At 46.4% G+C, this 18500-nt stretch overlaps 1 long non-coding RNA gene across 4 annotated transcripts in view; it reads left to right on the top strand.

Moving 5' to 3' along the window:
- Nucleotides 1-6033, top strand: part of LOC134807616 (uncharacterized) — a 37563-nt gene extending 31530 nt beyond the window's left edge. Inside the window, exons 18-22 of one of the 4 annotated variants that reach the window (XR_010148518.1) lie at nt 376-599; nt 1601-3116; nt 4176-4286; nt 4486-4554; nt 5723-6033. This is a non-coding gene — a long non-coding RNA (uncharacterized LOC134807616). Of the gene's footprint in view, nt 1-375; nt 600-1600; nt 3332-4175; nt 4287-4485; nt 4555-5722 lie in introns of all 4 variants that reach the window. The other 3 variants (XR_010148515.1, XR_010148517.1, XR_010148516.1) reach the window with 3 other exon arrangements.
- Nucleotides 6034-18500: the final 12467 nt, after the last annotated feature.

The raw sequence follows: 18500 nt of genomic DNA, 5'->3' as shown, positions 1-18500 counted from the left end.
GCCTCCCCCCTGCGATGGGGGTCCCAAGAGCCAGGGGGGGAAGAGCGGCTGGCTCTAAGTCCGCGCCTCGCCAGGGGTGCATCCCCCCACTGCGATGGGGGTCCTAAGAGCCAGGGGGGAAGAGGGGCTGGCTCAGTCCCCGCCTCGCGGGGGGTGGCTCGCTCCGCTGAGATGGGCATCCTAAGAGCCAGGGGAGAAAGAGGGGGAGAGGATGATAATTTCAGCATCGCAGGCTGTGTTCACCCAGCCTGTTAAATTGTTATTAGTATCCTGAAAGGGAGAGGATGATATTACTCCCCATAACAGACAGACATGACTCCCCATCGTAGAGCACGAGGTGTACACCCGCCCTGTGATTTTCTTCCTCATATTCAGAGACCGAGAGGTTGATGTCACTCCCAATATCGGAGGAAGTATACAGCCCCGTGTGAGATGTTCCTTAATGATATTCCACGGCGGAGGGGGTGATATGACTACATACATGGCAGAAAGTGGAAACCCCCCAGGGATATTATTCCCACGATCCTGGAGGGAAGAAGATGATGTTACTTTCAATATGACAGAAGGTGGATGAAGTGGTGGACTGCCCCTCCACACCTGTGAGTATTTCTAGTTGGGTGGGACGAGAGACTGAGAAAAGAAATAAGACACAGAGAGAAAGTGTAAAGATACAACAGTGGGTCCAGGGGACCGGCGCTCAGCACACCAAGGACCTGCACCGGCACCAGCCTCTGAGTTCCCTCAGTTTTTATTGATTATGATTTTCATGATTTTAGCAGAAAGGAATGTAGTAGGAGAGCAGGGTGATGATAAGGAGAGAGTCAGCAGAAGACATGTGAGCAAAAGAATCCATGTCATAATTAGGTTCAAGGGAAGGTGCTATGACTGGACGTGCACGTAAGCCAGATTTGTTTCTCTCCACCCAAACATCTCAGTGGAGTAAAGAAGAACAAGGCAGTGTTACTGCAAACATGTCTGGCCTCCCGCCACAGGGCAGCTTTTCTCCTATCTCAGAGTTGAACGAATGTACAATCGGGTTTTACACCGAGACATTCAGTTCCCAGGGGCCAGCAGGAGATAGTGGCCTTCCTCCATCTCAGCTGCAAGAGGCTTTCCTCTTTTACTAATCCACCTCAGCACGGACCCATTACGGGTGTCGGGCTGGGGGACGGTCAGGTCTTTCTCATCCCATGAGGCTATATTTCAGACTATCACATGGGGAGAAAGCTTGGACAATACCCTGCTTTCAAGGGCAGAGGTCCCTGCGGCTTTCCACAGTGCATTGTGTCCCCGGTTTATTGAGACTAGAGAATGGCGATGACTTTTACCAAGTATACTGCTGGTAAACATTTTGTTAACAAGGCACGTCCTGCACAGCCCTACATCCCTTAAACTTTGATTTTATACAACACATGTTTTTGTGAGCTCCAGGTTGGGTCAAAGTGGCTGGGGCCAAGCGGCTAGGGCAAAGCTACAAATTAACAACATCTCAGCAAAGCAATTGTTTAAAGGACAGGTCTTTTTCAAAATGGAGTCTCTTATGTCTCTCCTTTCTACATGGACACAGTGACAGTCTGATCTCTCTCTCTTTTCCCTACAGGTGGACACGCCCCCACTGATACTCCTTCTAATTGCAACGTGGGAGAGGAGGATATGACACGCCATATCGCAGGGAGCAGAAACACCCCTGTGATACTGTTCTTCATATTCAGGGAGGAAGAGGATGATATGACTCCCAATACAGACGGGTGTACACCCTCTGTACACCGAGGGTGTACACCCGTCTGTGAAAGAGTTCGTAATCTCCAGAGGGGGAGATGATATTACTCACAATATGGTAAAGAGGCTGTGAGTCCACGGAGGATCCTCAGAGCCAGCGGGGGAAGAGGGGCTGGCTCTGAGACCCCGCCTCGCTGGGGGTGCCTCCCCCCCCTGCGATGGGGGTCCTAAGGGCCAGTGGGGGAAGAGGGGCTGGCTCTGAGACCCCGCCTCGCTGGGGGTGCCTCCCCCCCCTGCGATGGGGGTCCTAAGGGCCAGTGGGGGAAGAGGGGCTGGCTCTGAGAACCTGCCTCACGGGGGGTGCCTCCCCCCCCTGTGATGGGGTTCCTAAGGGCCAGTGGGGGAAGAGGGGCTGGCTCTCTGTACCCGCCTTGCGGGGGGTGCCTCCCCCCCTGTGATGGGGGTCCTAAGAGCCAGGAGCAGAAGAGGGGCTGGCTCTCTATACCCGCCTCGCGGGGGGTGCCTCCCTCGCCCCGTGATGGGGTTCCTAAGAGCCAGAAGGTTAGAGGGGCTGGCTCTCTGTACCCGCCTCGCGCGGGGTGCCTCCCCCCCCCGTGATGGGGGTCCTAAGAGCCAGAAGGCTTAGAGGGGCTGGCTCTCAGTCTCCGCCTCGTGGGGGGTGCCTCCCCCCCTGCGATGGGGTTCCTAAGGGCCAGTGGGGGAAGAGGGGCTGGCTCTGATACCCCGCCTCACAGGGGGTGCCTCCGCCCCCCGGCGATGGGGGTCCTTAAGGCCAGTGGGGGATGGGGGGCTGGCTGTGAGACCCCGCCTCACGGGGGGTGCCTCCCCCCCGCTGCGATGGGAGTCCTAAGAGCCAGTGGGGCAAGAGTGGCTGTCTCTCAGTCACCGCCTCGTGGGGCGTGCCTCCTCCCCCTGCGATGCGGTTCCTAAGAGCCAGGGGGAGAAGAGAGGTTGGGTCTGAGTCCCCGCCTCACCGGGGGTGCCTCTCCCCCCTGCGATGGGGTTCCTAAGAGCCAGGATCAGAAGAGGGGCTGGCTCTCTGTGCCTGCCTCGCGGGGGGTGCCTCCGCCCCCTGTGATGGGGGTCCTAAGAGCCAGAAGGCTTAGAGGGGCTGGCTCTGAGACCACGCCTCGCGAGGTGCCTCCCCACCTTGCGATCGGGGTCCCAAGAGCCAGGGGGGAAGAGGGGCTGGCTCTCTTTGTGGATGATTCTTTTTCCATTCTCAGGCAGTTTTCTTTTTTCTTTCTTTTCTTTTTTTTTGAGACTGAGTCTTGCTCTGTTGCCCATGCTTTGCTGGATCTCGGGTGACTGCAACCACTGCCTCCCAGGTTCAAGAGATTCTCCTGCCTCAGCCTCCTGAGTAGCTGGGACTAGAGGCGTGTGTCACCACACCCAGCTAATTTTTGTATTTTTAGTAGAGATGGGGTTTCACCATGTTTGCCAGGATGGTCTCTTTCTCCTGACCTTGTGATCCACCCACCTCAGCCTCCCAAAGTGCTGGGATTGCAGGTGCGAGCCACCGGGTCCACCCTCTCAGGCGATTTTCATACCTGCATACTCTGATCACTACTCTGTTAAACAGTCAACGAGGGTAAGTATTATCTTCAGATTTCCAGAGCTCTGTCTCTGTACAGCCCTCTCCTCCTCAATATTCTGCCCTATGAATTCTAGCCACATTGGCCTTCCCAGACTCAGAGTTCTGTCCTCTCAACTCAGGAAGATCTCTGAGCTCCATCTGCATTCTTTCTTCCTGTGCTGTGGCCTGGAAAGTTTTCTAAGGTGTTTGGGAGGTCAATTGTGGGGCTAGCCTCATTTGTTTCTCATTTCTTGAGGATCACTGCCTTTTGATGCTTGATTCCAGTGATTGATTCCCTTTGCTGCTTGAGGGCCATAGTTTCATATATTTTGTCCAGTATTTTTGTTGTTTTAGGTCAGAAAGTAATTTTGGTCTCTGTTACTCCATCTTGGCCAGAAGTGTAAGACCTAAGCATTTACACATCAAAATACTGCACACATAATTTTAGTTTAAGCTACTTTAAAAAAAATCTCCTTCATTTTCCATTTAGCATTCTATTTAGGGTATTACATTGGTGTTTTTTGAAATTCTGTTATTGGCAGTTTCTATTGCCTATCAATCCCATTTAAAGATAGTGCATAGGGTATTCTAAAATAGCTGTTAAGCAGAGAGAAAATTGGGCCTGATAGGGTGAGAATCACAGCTCTAATACCTAGAGTGACCTTATAATGTATTGTCCAAAGGAGATATTTTTGACAGTGAAAGAGGGTGTTGTTAGTAATTATATCAGGACCATGGCCTAAACCAGGACTATCCCAGGCAGCCTGGGACATATTTGTACCCCATCTCTATTTAATGCCTTCATACAATTCTTTACTTAATTCTACCAGCCTTTATTGAGCCTGCTTTCTTTGTCTAGCTGAGTGCCACGTGCTGACATCACTAAGATCAATACAGCAAACTCTGAAAGATGGACAGAGAGACAGGAGATGGTCCTTTATAATGCAGTGTGATCTGTGCTGCAATAGAGGTGAGCACAAGGGCCTTACGAAGGCTCAATGAAGAGCATGCTTGACTGCAGGGGAGGGTACTTAGGTTAGAAAAGATGAGTCGAAGTATGTTCATAGGGAGCATGGGGTGAGAGGTGGTGGGAAAGGTGTTCCAGACAGTGTGTGTCAAGGCCAAGAGCCAGGGGAACACAGGTGGGGCTTCTTTTTTTTTCTTCTAAGATGGAAGAGTGTTCTGATCGGCTGGAAAACAACGCACATGGGAAGCTGTACAGAAATGGGTGGGGAAAGGTAATACTTAACAGCAACAGCAGTTAATATTTAGTGCCCACTTACGACATGCTGGACACAGTTCCGGGTACTCTGAACATATTCGCTTATTTAATCTTTACAACAACCCTATGAGGTAGGTACTATTATTATCCCCATTTTCAGGTGAGGAATCTGAGGCACAGAGAGAGTAAGTATGTTGCCCAGGGCCACGCACCAAGTATGTGGTAGGTCCTGGAGTTGAATGCAGAGCCCCTCCACTCTAAACTCCTGAAAGCCAGATGCTACAAGGCATTGTTATTCCAAGTGGAGGAATGCTAAGGACAGCATCCTGCAGGTGACCAGGAAACCCTGAAGCATTCAAAGCAGGGGAATGGCTTAAAACAAGGTGGTATAAGAAAGTGCTCCCAGAGCAGCATGAAAGTCTGGTGTAGTGGAGGTCTCCGCTAGCCACAAGAGGTGGTAAGAGGCTGAGCTGAAGCAGCTGCAGCAGGGATGCAGAGGATACATTCCCCAAACCCTTATGGGCAGAGTCCTTTGGCTTCAGTGACCACGGCCAAGGGTGCAGAGGAGAAGCCCAAGAAGATGCCAGGTGTCTGGCTTATGCCCCTGTGTGAACGTGAAGCCTCTCATTGACATGCAGGTTACAGGAGGAAAAGCAGGTTTATTTGGGAAGGAGGCTTCTAGACCATGACTTCCATTTTAGCCATGTAGTTTTTGAAGTGCTTGTACAAGTTCTAGGTGGAAATGTCCAGGAGGCAGTAGGGAACTCAAAGTAGATCTCAGGAGAGAGGCTTAGGCCAGAGGGCTTGGGGAATCATCAGCATGGGGGTGGGAGGAGAGCTGGTATTTGGATGAGATTGCAGTGGAGCATGAACAGAGTGGGAAAAGGTGGTGATGAACCCAGGGACTCCAGTATGCGGTAGCTGGCTGTGAGATTAGGAAGCAATGAAGGAGGCCGAGAAGGATGTGGGGGAGAAGCATCAATAAGGAATAAATGAGTTGCACGTGCTCCAGAGAGGCCAAATAAAGACTGGATTTGGCTCTCGCAGGTCATACACGAAAGAATCTTGGAACCAAAAGGAAAACGGTGGTGGTTTAAAGGGTATATTCAGTTTCTAGGTCTGCTGTCACAAAATACCAGAAACTGGGTGTCTTGTTAAAACAACAGAAATTTTTTCTCTCACAGTTTTGGAAGCTAGAAGTTCAAAATGAGGTGTTGGCAGCACCATGCTCTCTCTGAAGATGCTAGGAAGAATCTGCTCCATGCCTTTCCATTCGCTTCTGGGGTTTCCTGCAAGCCCTGACATTCCTTGGCTTGTAGATGCATCACCCCAGTTTCCGCCCCCATCATCACATGGCCTCCTCTCTGTGTGTGCCTCTGCGTTCCCTCTATTCTTCTTCTAAGGACACCGACACCAGTCATAGTGGATTAAGGGTCCACTCCTAACTAATTACATCTGCAACAACCCTATTTCCAAATAAAGTCACATTCTAAGATTCCTAGGGAGAACATGAATTTTTGGGGGTGTGTGGATACTGTTCAACCTGGGACATGGAGTAAATAAATGGCAAGGAAGATTACAGATGACTTTAAGCTAAAGAGGGAGATAGGGTTAAATGTAGGACTTTTTTTTTTTTTTCCAGGATGGGAGAGGTTTAAACATGTTACTACATTGAATAAATGAAATAACCATGAACATGGAGTGGCTAAAGATTCTGAACTAAGTGCAAGTAATTGATAGCGCAAGCTCCCAAGGGGCTGGGGCCTGGAGCGCAGATGGATGGATCCACTGTGGGCAGAACTGGGGCGTGGGAGGGGTGTGCCGATGCAGATGTGTTTGAGTGTGGGGGGCCAGAAGCTGATTGGGGTGAAGCGTGACAGTGCAGCTCCAAGCCCGCTGGAGGTGTTCACCAAGCAACTCAAGAGCAGATGGCAGAACGAGCAGCTGAAATAACAGCTTGTGAAATCAACCCTACTTTGTGGGGAGAGGATTGGTTAAGGATTCTAGCCATGAGAACCAAGAAGAGGAGGATAATCTGTTCATGCCTATTATGGGGCTTTGGGGGAGCAGTTTCAGCCTCAACCTGGAGAATGTTTTAGAAGGCCAGAGAAAGGAACCCTGCAAATCACGTGAGCTGGCCCCTCACTTTGAGATGAAGTGTCCATACAGCAGTAACGCCACCCTCTGTAGTGGTTCTAGAGTGTGGCAATCTGGAGGGGTCATTATGGAAAAGGGCTGAAGCATAAGAATGTAGGCCCAATACTGAGATAGAGGATTCTCTGAGATGACTTAGGCAGGGTGATGGTGGTGGAGGTGGGTGTAAGAAGCCCTCTGCTGCCTCAGTCCGAGCATGGAATTCAATTGGTCAAGAGCAGAGCCAATCACCATTTAGGCCCCCTTGTTAGCCTTAATTTATTCCTCAGGTATGGAGAATACTCCTCAAGATGCATTCAGAGTGTAAGCTACCTCTTCCTCAGCAGAGGACTGCCCTGCAGGTTTGCAGTTCTGTCATTTGGAAACTCCCTGATGTGTCCCTTGGCTCTTCCCATTCTTTTGCTTCAACACATTTCAAGACCAGGCACCTTAACTGCAGAAACAGCATGAAAAACAAGTAGGTTTCAGGAAAAATTATCCCAAGTGGAGTCTCTACTGTGCTCTGTTTATCAGATGTAAAGCTTAAAACAGTGTAAGAGTTTTTACAGAGTGTATTCATATCACACCAGTTTTGGGTCCATAGACAGGGGCTTTTTCTAGATCAAACCGTTCAATTGTCCTGTTGATCCTGGCCTAAAATCTGAGTGGATAAAAAATATTTTAGGAGAGATGAGATTCTAACCCTCAATGGCAAAAAGCAGGGCTGAGCCCTAAGCCCACGTTTTTACACATATTTTACAATTGAATGTGTTGCACTACCGCTAGAACACTAGTTCTCAACCAGGGGCGATTTTGCTTTCCAGGGGACATTGGCAATGTCTGGAGACATTTTTTTTTCCATTTTCAAAAATTGTGGCAAAGCACAAACATAAAATTAGCCATTTGAACCATTTTCATGTGTATAGTTCAGTGGCACTAAGCACCTTCACACTGATGTGCAACCATCACCACCATCCATCCATAGAACTCTCTTCATTTTGCAAAACTGCAACTCTGTACCCATTAAACACTAACTCGCCATTTCCCTCTTCTCCCAGCCCCTGACAACCATCATTTGACTTTCTGTCTCCATGATTTTGACTACTCTAGGTACCTCAAATAAGTAGAATCATACTGTTGAGGGATTTTTGATGGTCACAACTTGGGATGGGGTGCTGCTGGTGTCTAGTGGGTAAAGGCTAGGGAGGCCACTTAACATCCTGCAATGCACAGGATGGTCCCCACAAGAAAGCAATAACTAACCCCAAACGTCAATCCTACCAAAATTGAGAAACTCTGAGCTAGAAAAATCCCATGAGTAATCTTACACCATGGAGTATCAGTCAATAGAGACTAGTTATGTTGCAATAAGAAACCACCTCCAAATTTCTGTGGTTTAAAACAACTTATATTTTTGCTCTAACATGGAGCATCCTTAATCAGCAATCCAGGCTGGTGGGAGTTCCATCCTGACCTGGGCTTCTACGATGACTGAAGCAGAACAAGGATCAGTGATAAATTGTGCACTGGCTTTTAAAGCTCCCATTGGAAGTGTCCAGGTCATTTTCGGTCACACTTTCTTGGCCAGATCAAATCACAGGTCCACATCTCACTTCAAAGGGAGGAAGGAAGTGCATTTTTACTCTGAGGAAATACAACCACCACACCTAGCAATTAAAAATAAGCCTCATAGTGTTATCACCTGCTTGAAGTGCTGATATCAGAGCAAGCCTACCAGTAGGAGTGGGGCAGGCTGCAGGTTTTTGGTTTTGTCTTGTTTTGTTTTGTTTTGTTTTTGGACACTGCACTCCAGCCTTAGTCTGTCATGCAGGCTGGAGTACAGTGGTGTCATCACAGCTTATTGCAGCCTTGACCTCCCCACACAAGCGATCCTCCCACTTCAGCCTCCTGAATAGTTGAGACTACAGGCCCGTGCCACCACGCCCGGTTAATTTTTTGTATTTTTTTGTAGAGATGGGGTTTCACTATGTTGCCTAGACTGGTCTTGAACTCCTGAATGCAAGTAATCCACTTGCCTCGGCCTCCCAAAGTGCTGGGATTACAGGCGTGAGCCGCCATGCCTGGCCTAGAAGCTCATTCTTATTGGCCAGAAGCTAGAGAGTGATCTAAAGGCTCCAAGCCAGGCCAGACTGGTTTCAAGCCTTAGGGCTAGTGTATTAATGAATGAGGTTCGAGCTTCTATGGCATGGGAACTGAGGGGCACCACAACACTCAGCTTACTCAAGGGACCAATTCTAGCAGCCTTCGAAGGAGTCTGAAAAAGGTAGACTTGAATTAGTTTCCGGGTGAAAAATATTTGTCCCAATTGAAGCAAGTACTACTAGTGACTGCCTCTGCTATGGAAGCAGGGGTTACCTGCTTACCTGTGAGCAATAGGATTTCTTGGGGTTGATTTTGCAGGAACATGTACCTCCATGTGGCCAAACAAGCAGGCTTGCTTAGATTTGCACCACAGGATATTAAAGTGGAAAGGAATCTTAAACATCTAATTGAGGGATGGCAAATTGGGTTCATTGTAAGGGTCACCTCTGACCCTTTGGTTGTGGCTGCTAGGAGCACTGGGTGGGAAGAATTCTGTAGTTTTTTCCAGAGAGAGACAGCCACGCTTCATTGGAGAGTCTAGTGGGCATGGAAGGGAGGGGGTGAGTTGTTGTGCCTGTAACAGGATTTTGCCATCCCTAGTTCTAATCTAACACTTTGAGAGCTGAGGCTCAGCTCCACGAGTGATTTATAGAGGTCCTTCCTTTATTGCTTTTATGTCACCACATCTAGAATTAGGTCTTCTGCTTCCAAGAAAGTCAGCTGCCTCATTACCATGTAGCATAGTTAGATTCCCCATTTCACCTAGAAAATAAATATTTATTGAGGGCTGGCCAAGTGCGGTGGCTCACGCCTGTAATCCCCGCATTTTGGGAGGCCAAGGTGGATGGATCATTTGAGGTCAGGAGTTCGAGACCAGCCTGGCCAACATGGTGAAACCCTGTTTCTACTAAAAATACAAAAATTAGCCAGAAATCCCTTGAACCCAGGAGATGGAGGTTGCAGCGAGCCAAGATCGCACCACTGCACTCCAGCCTGGGTGGAAGAAAGAGATTCCGTCTCAAAAAATAAAATAAATAAATAAATAAATTCACAAAAATATTTATTGAGGGCCCACTTGGTTTTTAGCACTGAAATACGAGCCGAACATAGAGCAGTGAATGAATAGGCCAAGTCCCTGCTCTTCTTGGCCTTACATTTTGGGGGAGGAGACAGATTAGTAATTATTAGGAGAATTATTAGTAATTATTAGGAGAAAGCAGGAAATTTCTGCTTTCATGGGTGGGATACCAGAAGGTAAATCATTATGCAAGGATATTTTGGGACAAGTTTCTATAGCATAGATGTATTTTAGGATGATTGGGGCTGTGTGTTGTGAGCACGGGATCTCTGAGGCAGTCAAAGGGCACCAGGAACCTCATCTCTTAAGACATGCATGCACCGTAGGCTGCCGTTTGTGTCCCTCACTCTGGCCAAGCTCCCTTCTTCATCATGGCCTTTGCACTTGCTGTTCTCTGTCTGGGGAAGAATGCTCTTTCCCTAGAGATCCAAATGGCTCACTCCTTCAGTGTCTTCAAATCTCTGTCAAATATCACCTAAACAGAGAGGCTTTCCCTGGCCTCTAGAGGACAAAGTAGCACATTTTCTCACCCACGTACCCTGCTCATCCTTCTTTATAGCACCTCTCACCACCTGCTGTATTATTTGTTTATCGTTCAGCTTTCTCTCTAAAATGGAAGATCTATGAGAACAAGAACCTGTCTGCTCATTGAGGTGTTACTCTAGAAAAATGTCTGGCCCATAGCAGGTGCTTAATCAACAATTTTTGAAGGAAAAGTGGAGGAAAAAAGATAGGAGAAAGCAAACTCATGAAGAAGAGTGCTTGGGTGGGGTGGCAGGAGAAGAGGGCAATGGATCCAGGCCCTACAGGGATTCACTGTTCAAGCAGAAAGTCCAGGGAAAGCCACATGGCCTCCTTCAATCGGATGAGCTGGAGCTGCTGACATCCCCTGCAACCTGGGAGCCAGTGCATGCAATGCTCCAGCTGGGTCTAAGGACAGAAGGAGGCTAATGAACAGCCACCTTCGGAGCAACAGGGTCACTTCAGTCCTCCCTGTTTACTTCCAAGCTGCTGGGAGTCTTATGCACATTTCCTCTTCTCACTTGCCTCTTCACATCCCTAGCTGCCGCAGGAATTTATGGCTTAATTAAAGTGGGAAGCAGGGTTTATACATGTTTATATAAAGTTATATTTTCCTCCACCTCTTTGTTGGAAGAAAACTCAAATGTTAAAATTCTTAGGAGCCCAGGAGTTCGAGACTAGCCTGGGAAACATTGCAACCCCATCTCTACAAAGAATAAAAAAATTAGCTGGGAGTGGTGGTCCCAGCTACTTGGGAGGCTGAGGCAGGAGAATCATTTGAGCCCAGGAGGTTGAGGCTGCAGTGAGCCATGTTAGTGCCATTGCACTCCAGCCTGGGTGAGAGAGTGAGATCTTGTTTAAAAATAAAGAAAGAAAGAAACACCTAGAAAGGACACTAGAGATAAATCTAGTTCATGCTCCTTGTTTTCTATGGGAGGACACTGAGGTCCAGGGTCACACAACTCACAAATGGCCAGCCTACGGAAACCCTGTAAGAGGCAGAGTGTGAGGAAAAGGCAGGCACTTGTGATAACTCCACTGGTGGGCAGGAGCTAAGCCTCCATATGTGGGGAAGGGAATTAACCCCAGGACACAGGCTGCAGTCTGGGGGCTTGAGATGCTCAGGGGACACCAGTTAGAACTAAGGCAGGAGGCCAAGGCAGAAGCTGTGCTCCTCTGCCTGGATGTATGAGGGCAGCAGAGGAAGAAGAGTTGGCAAAGCAGCCCAGAAACACATGAAGAGGAGGAGTGAATGTAAGTAGAGCATGCCAGAGATGGCAGATCAAGGCAGGGAGTCAAATTGAAGGAGGAGGCGGCCGCGGCCAAGGGTGCACAGTGATTCAAAGTTACAGTTGGTTATGGGCTGAGGAAACAGCTTTCTGTTTCACTGCTGTGAGAGGCAACCAGGTTGCAAGGAAAGGAGGGGAAGAGGGAGGCGTTAACATGGAGGAGTGAATGTAGACAGAACCTTCCAGATGTTGGCTGAAGATAGAAAGGAGAGGGAGGAGGGGTTCTGGAGGGAGAAAGAAGTTAAAGAGTATTTTTTTATATGGGGAGATATGGGAGTTTTGGGTTTTATTTTTGGCTTGTGAGAATGAGCTAATCTTGTATAAAGGGATTAAAGATTTTTAAAAAAATTTATCTCTGAGCCTTAGGTCTTTCAACTTTAAAACGAAGATAAAAAATCTATGTCTTTGGCTTATGAGGATTAAAATGTGAAAACACATTACTCCAGTGCCTGGCACATTATAAACACATAATACATGGTAGCTATTTTAAACATTTGATTATAAACTTATGTAGTGCTCATCTGGAGGCCTAGGAAAGTGTTATTGAAAGTATTTTAAATCTTAGTATCTTATATTTATCATTTATAGGGTATAGCAGATTAAGAAATACTTCACGTATTTTGAAAGATTGGGCTGGAAACATACCCGAAGAAGCATTCTTTTTATCTCTCATGTACATGTGGACATTATACATTTTAATTAAGTGTTATTATATGAGCCAAATTCCCTCCTCATGGGTGTTAGTAGGAGTTGACCTCGAAGGAGGGAGGATTTGGTTGTGGATTTATGACTCACATCTGCGAAAGGAGTAAGGGCGAATAAGAACAGGAAACTCTCTGATAAGCAATTTTACTATGTTTTCATTTTTATCTGAAACTCTGTAATCCAAGACTGGGGTAACTTTTCATATTTTTTAAAAATACTTTTTCATAGGCTGGAGTGATCTTGTGTAAGCAAGGATAAATCATAGACGTTAGAGAGACGTTTGTCTCTGTGCTGTTTGGTGCAAATTCCATGAAAAAGAGCCAAGGCAGGGGGTGGGGGTGGTTGTCAGGAAACCAAGGGATGAGATGTTTTTCTTTTTCAAAGATGACACCTGTGATGCCAACTAGTGAGTATGGGCGAACAGAGCGGAAAGGAATTCATTACAGTCCTAAAGAGGGATAAATGCATCTGGTGTCAGATTAACTCCAGCCAACAGCCTCACTCAGTCCTAAATACTGACTCAAAAGCATGTTGATTTCAGTGTGAGAAACAGATGTGTAAAGGTGACTTCTCATGAGGTAAAATATAAAGCAACATGCCTAGGTCTTAAAATCATGATGTTGAGTGCAACTATAAGAAAAAAATGGGCTTACTGATATAATGTTATTATGTAATTTAAAGCCACATTTGCATATCAAACAACCTTGCCTATTTCTACAGAGATAGTTGTTTTTTCTTTTTTTTTTTTCTTGTGACAGGGTCTCACTCTGTTGCCCAGCCTGGAGTGCAGTGGCGCCATCTCAGCTTACTGCAGTCTTGACCTCCCAGGCCCAAGTGATCCTCCCGCCTCAGCCTCCCGAGTAGCTAGGATTACAGGCACAGGCCAACATACCTGGCTAAATTTTTTTGTTTTTTATTTTTAGTAAAGATGAAATCTTACTATGTTGCCCAGGCTGATCTCAAACTCCTGGGCTCAAGTGATAGGCCCCCCTCCATCTCCCAAAGTGCTGAGATTACAGCCACCGCGCCCCCGGCCAAGAAAGAAAGTTTAAGGGCACATATCAAACGTACTAGAGAGGTTGCTGATGGGATAGGGAGGATGAGTGTGAGCATCACAGACGAGGGAAAAAGCAAAATGAGACAGCGGCTTTGCCCAGATGGACAATGAAAATGTGCTATGAGTTAAAGAGCATGATTTTTAAAAGGAGAGAAATCTTTTAGTCATCGGTCTTCTCTTTGTTCTGGCTTAATGAATCTGCTGCAAAGGCAAATAGCTTTCAGGCACACTTGCTGTCCTAGTGGTAACATTGGCTTCAAGGACTCCTCGAGTGGTTTGGGATGGCTTCCTGAGGGTGACAAAGAGGAGCTGTGTTTTCAGCCAAATATCAGAACCAGGGCCACTGCCTGCCGCCAAACCCCAGCGGGCACCCCTACTTTGTGTTTATCTGTGGTGGCTATGCTTGCCCACCTGGGTGGGAACCCCAAGAATGACTCCAGACTTTTCCAGGGACTGCATGCCAGGGTATTTTTACAATTTATGTGTAGACTTTGTTCGGGTGGAAAAGTTATTTTATGAAGACGAAACAAGCAATTGGGGTACCTACCTTATGGCATTTTTTACATTGAGAGTGTTAAAAATACCCCTCCCCTAACCAAAACCCTGACAAATAGAGCCAGGGAAGGCCATGCAAAAAAGGATTCTTGGGCTTGTATGCCTGATAACAAAAACTTATCACAGAAGACTGCAAAAAACACAATCTTGCACAAAGCCCATTGCAACTTTGCACACAACAATGCTTCTGAAGGATATTTGCCCAACAACTGCCTGTCCAACCTGGGCCTGGCATCACCTTTGTTATTGATCTTTGTAGCCAAGGATAATCATTTCCAAATGATCATATAATCTTCCTCATTTTTTCTTTTGTCTTCCTTTACCTCCGTGAATATGCATATAGTTTACTCTGGCTTGCCTATTTCTATTGCAAGGCTCTGTTTCCAAATGAATATCTTTTTCTTGTGGAGAGCCTCTCTCTGTTTGTTATTTAGGTTGATAAGAGAAATGTGAACATTTGAGAGATCAGGTAAAAGGCCTTAGTCTACAGTAAAACTTTTTTGCACCCTTAGATGCTTACTTCCACTACAACTTGCAGGTGGGCCTTGAAAAGTTCTTGGAATAAGTTTGAGCTTTGATCTTGTCCGGTTCATTTAGCATAGATTCTCAAAATGTGGTCCCTGGACCCACAGCATCAGCATCGCCTGGAGATTGTTAGAAATGCAAATCATCAGGCCTCATTCCAGACCCTCAGCTGGAAACTCTAGGGGCATGGCCAGACCCTCTGTAGCTGAACAAGCCATCCAGGTGGTTTTGATGCAGCTAAAGTTCTGGAACAACTAATGTAGCCCCATTTGGAAAACTTGGCTGTACAGGCCTCCCTAGCTGGTAAGCTGCTAGCATTTTTTGTTTGTTTGTTTGTTTGTTTTGGTACAGGGTCTTGCTCTGTTGACCAGACTGTGACCTCCTGGGTTCAAGCGAGGACTCAGCCTCCTGAGTAGCCGGGACTACAGGTATGTGCCACCACCAACTACTTTTTGTATTTTTTTTTTGTAGGGATGGGGTTTTAGCCCAGGCTAGTCTCAAACTCCTGGACTGAAGCAATCTGCCCACTTTGGCCCATGAAGTGCTGGGATTATAGGCATGAGCCACTGTGCCCAGCCCTGCCAGCTTTGTATAAGCTGAGGAGTTTTTAAAAATACCTAGACTCAGGGCAAACCCCAGACACTTAAATCAGATTCTCTGGGAGGTGAAGCCCAGGCACTGGTATTTTTAAAGTCTCTACAGATGGTTCTAATGTGCTGCTAAGTTAGAGAACTGCTGATCTAGACCAGGCCTTTTCAAACTTAATGTGCACGTGAATTGCCTGGACCTTGTTAAAATGCAGATTCAGTCTGCATAGGCCTGGGGTGGAGCCTGAGCTTCTGCATTTTTAACAAGTCTCTAGAGGATGCTGCTGCATCTGGGCTGCTAACTACACTTGGAGATAGGAGGTTCTGGAGAGCAGAGGAAAGAGCATGAACCATAACCTAGGGGCTGGTAGTCCTGACTTCTGAGCCAAGGTTTGCCTTTATGTGGCTGGCAACTTGCTTGGACTCCTACCTCAATTCTTTGGGCCCAAGGTTTGTCCTGCCTCAGAAGGATGTCAAGAAAATTGAGTGAGTAATGCAGAATTGTTTCTTAAAGTGTGTGCAGATGCTCCATGAATTTAGAGAGTATGTGGATGCACATTACTAAATTTTAATAGTTGTGAACATGTTGTTATGAGTACTTAGAACAAGTAATAATGGCTTTGATGTATAGTAGTAAGAAAGCTTCCTTTTAAAAGGCATGTATTTAAGTTTCAAAAGTGGGGCTATTTAAAAATATATGAAATAAATAATAATAGAGGTAATTGACAGAGCAAAATTATGAAGGCAGGATGAGAATGACTCAAGTTTGGGAAATACTGAGAAAGCAGATGCCCAAGGGCTATGAAAACTTAAAAAAATAGGTAGCACTTGATTTTGATTGGCTGAATGAGATGATGTGTTTGATCATTTATGGGGTTGGCATTTGGCAACATGCACTGGGTGGCTGGGATCACTGTTTATTAAAAAATATTTGAGTCTCTACTTTGCACTAGATACTCTTTTAGTCTCTTGGAAAAGGGATTGGGGGGGCAGGCAGGATAAAAACAAATCATTTATGCCCACAAGAAAATTGCAGGAAGATAAAAGTCATGAAATAAACTCTGTGCTTCTAATTTAATATTTTTTTATAGATTATGAGGAAAAAGTTTTGCTCACTATCAGCTAGGAAAGCTGTCTTAGCACAACCATTCATTCTTGCACAAATCAAAATCAAGATGAGCCAGAAGGCTCCATTCTGACAGCTTCTAATGGAGAAGCTACATTTACTGGACATGGGGAAAGTTGCTGGGCTCTAAGGACTGTGCTCATTTCTTGAACTAGATAAATGGTCTTGGTGTAGCATAATACCAAAACTTCTTGTCGCGGCCCGTAAGGACAGAACTCAATCAGCCTGAAAAGGAAGTCAGTGACTCCGACTCAACACAGGAATGTTCTGTGATTCCTAAAGAAGGATGTAGGAGTGTGGCACAATTCAACCACAGTCTGTGGCCCTGTGCCTCTGCCTTGACATGAGTGGGATTTCCCAGCTGGTCATTTTCTTCTTATCTAAGACATTGGGAACAAATTACTTGACCTCCTCTGGGCTTCAGTACTCCCACTCATCAAATTAGAGGACTGGGCAGTCGCTAGGCTCTCTTTAGGCATCATATTTTAGTTTCTGTGATTTTAAATTTGAGAAGGGGTGTCTAAGGGAGAATACATAGGGGAGGGGGAAAGGCTTATTAAAAGTGTAGTTAGACACTGCATTTTTAAGAATTGCATTTTGTAATAATACCTTTACCTAATCAGGACTGACAATCTTACCTGAGGATAGCACCTGGAGGAATGGCTGCATTCAAAAATAAAAATGAAATAAAACAAGACCTTATTTGAACTTAGCAATAATGCTGATTCCTCTTTTTGATTTGAGGAGGTTATAGCTGTTGTAAATGCTTGAATTGGGTCTGCCCAGGCAAAACGGAGTCAAGAGTCCATGTCTGATGAATTTTAACAATGTAGACAATAGAAAGGGTTGCTTAAACTGCCCCTCTTTTACCAAAACACATTTACAAATGAAAGAACAACACTTCCATTTTTTAAAAACATTTTTTGAGATGAAGTCTTGCTTTGTCACCCAGAGTGGAGTGCAGTGGTGCGATCTTGGCTCATTGCAAACTTTGCCTCCCGGGTTCAAGTGATTCTCCTGCCTCATCCTCCCGAGTAGCTGGGACTACAGGCGCCCACCACCATTCCTAGCTAATTTTTGTATTTTTAGTAGAGACAGGGTTTCACCATGTTGGCCAGGCTGGTCTCGAACTCCTGACCCCAGGTGATCCGCCGACCTCGGCCTCCGAAAGTGCTGGGATTACAGGCGTGAGCCAACACGCGTGGCCAAAAAATTTCCATTTTTAATTGCAGGGTCTGGGGAATTAAAATGCATCCATAATTTCTTGCATCTCTCCGCTCGGGCTTGCATGAATGCAGAGGGATGGGGAGGACTTCTTGAGGCAAGCATCCCCCTCTTGTTGTCTGCCATCTGGAGAGAGAGGGCTGTGATTTATCTCACTTTAATCAGGAAGGACCCGATGGGTGGATGGAGAGGTCGGATGGCTTTGTTGCTCCATGTGGGAAAGAAACGGACAGAGTGAATTTGTGTATGATCCCTAAGGAGAAAGCGTCTTTGTGCTCTATTTCTTTTTGACCTGGAGCCCCTGAAAGCAAGCTAGTTACAAGTTGAAATAGGCCGTTTCTAAAGTGTGATTTTGTTTGTGTATGAGCCTTGATTACAAAGGGGAAAAAAACCCGCTTAATTTACATACAGCAGATGTATTGCAGGATCCCCCGGGCTGTCTTTTCAGGTATCAGGAAACTTTGATGAAAGTCGCTTGTCTCATCTAGGAGTCATTTCATATTGTTTAGCAGAGCCTGGTATTAACATTTCCTTCCAACTGTTTACTGGAATCTGTGTGTTCCCTTCAAGTGATGCATACTAGGTGCACAGGCTTCCTGCCACTGTCATCCTAATCTTTCCGTGCAGACAGGAGCAGAGGGGACAGCCCTGAGCCAGGCCCCAGCTTGCTTTTCTTACCTGACTCAGCCTGGCTCCGCTGCACTTCTGAGCTCTTGCTGTAGGTGGTGCTGTTTGACCATTTTCCTCATGTGACCCTCCACTTGGTAATATAAATTCATTCGGAGGATGACCTGATATCAAAAAAAATTCCTCTTGATTAGTAGAATCAACTTGTTTCTTCACACGATACTCTTCCCACTGAGACACATGGAGACAATTCTGACTCCAGGTTTGCAACCTTGAGATTTCTCTCAGATGCAATAAAAAAAACAAAAAAGCATTTTGAGTGGCACAGTGATGCCTAGTGCATGATCATGTTTGTCTGCTCAAACATAAAAGGGAAACTGGTGGGTTTGAGGATGCCCAGCAGCACGACAGCTGCCAATGTAAATGAACGG

Source organism: Pan troglodytes, chromosome 11 (genome assembly GCF_028858775.2).
Source record: "Pan troglodytes isolate AG18354 chromosome 11, NHGRI_mPanTro3-v2.0_pri, whole genome shotgun sequence".
NCBI lineage: Eukaryota > Metazoa > Chordata > Mammalia > Primates > Hominidae > Pan > Pan troglodytes.
This window is presented reverse-complemented; position numbering and strand designations above follow the sequence as displayed.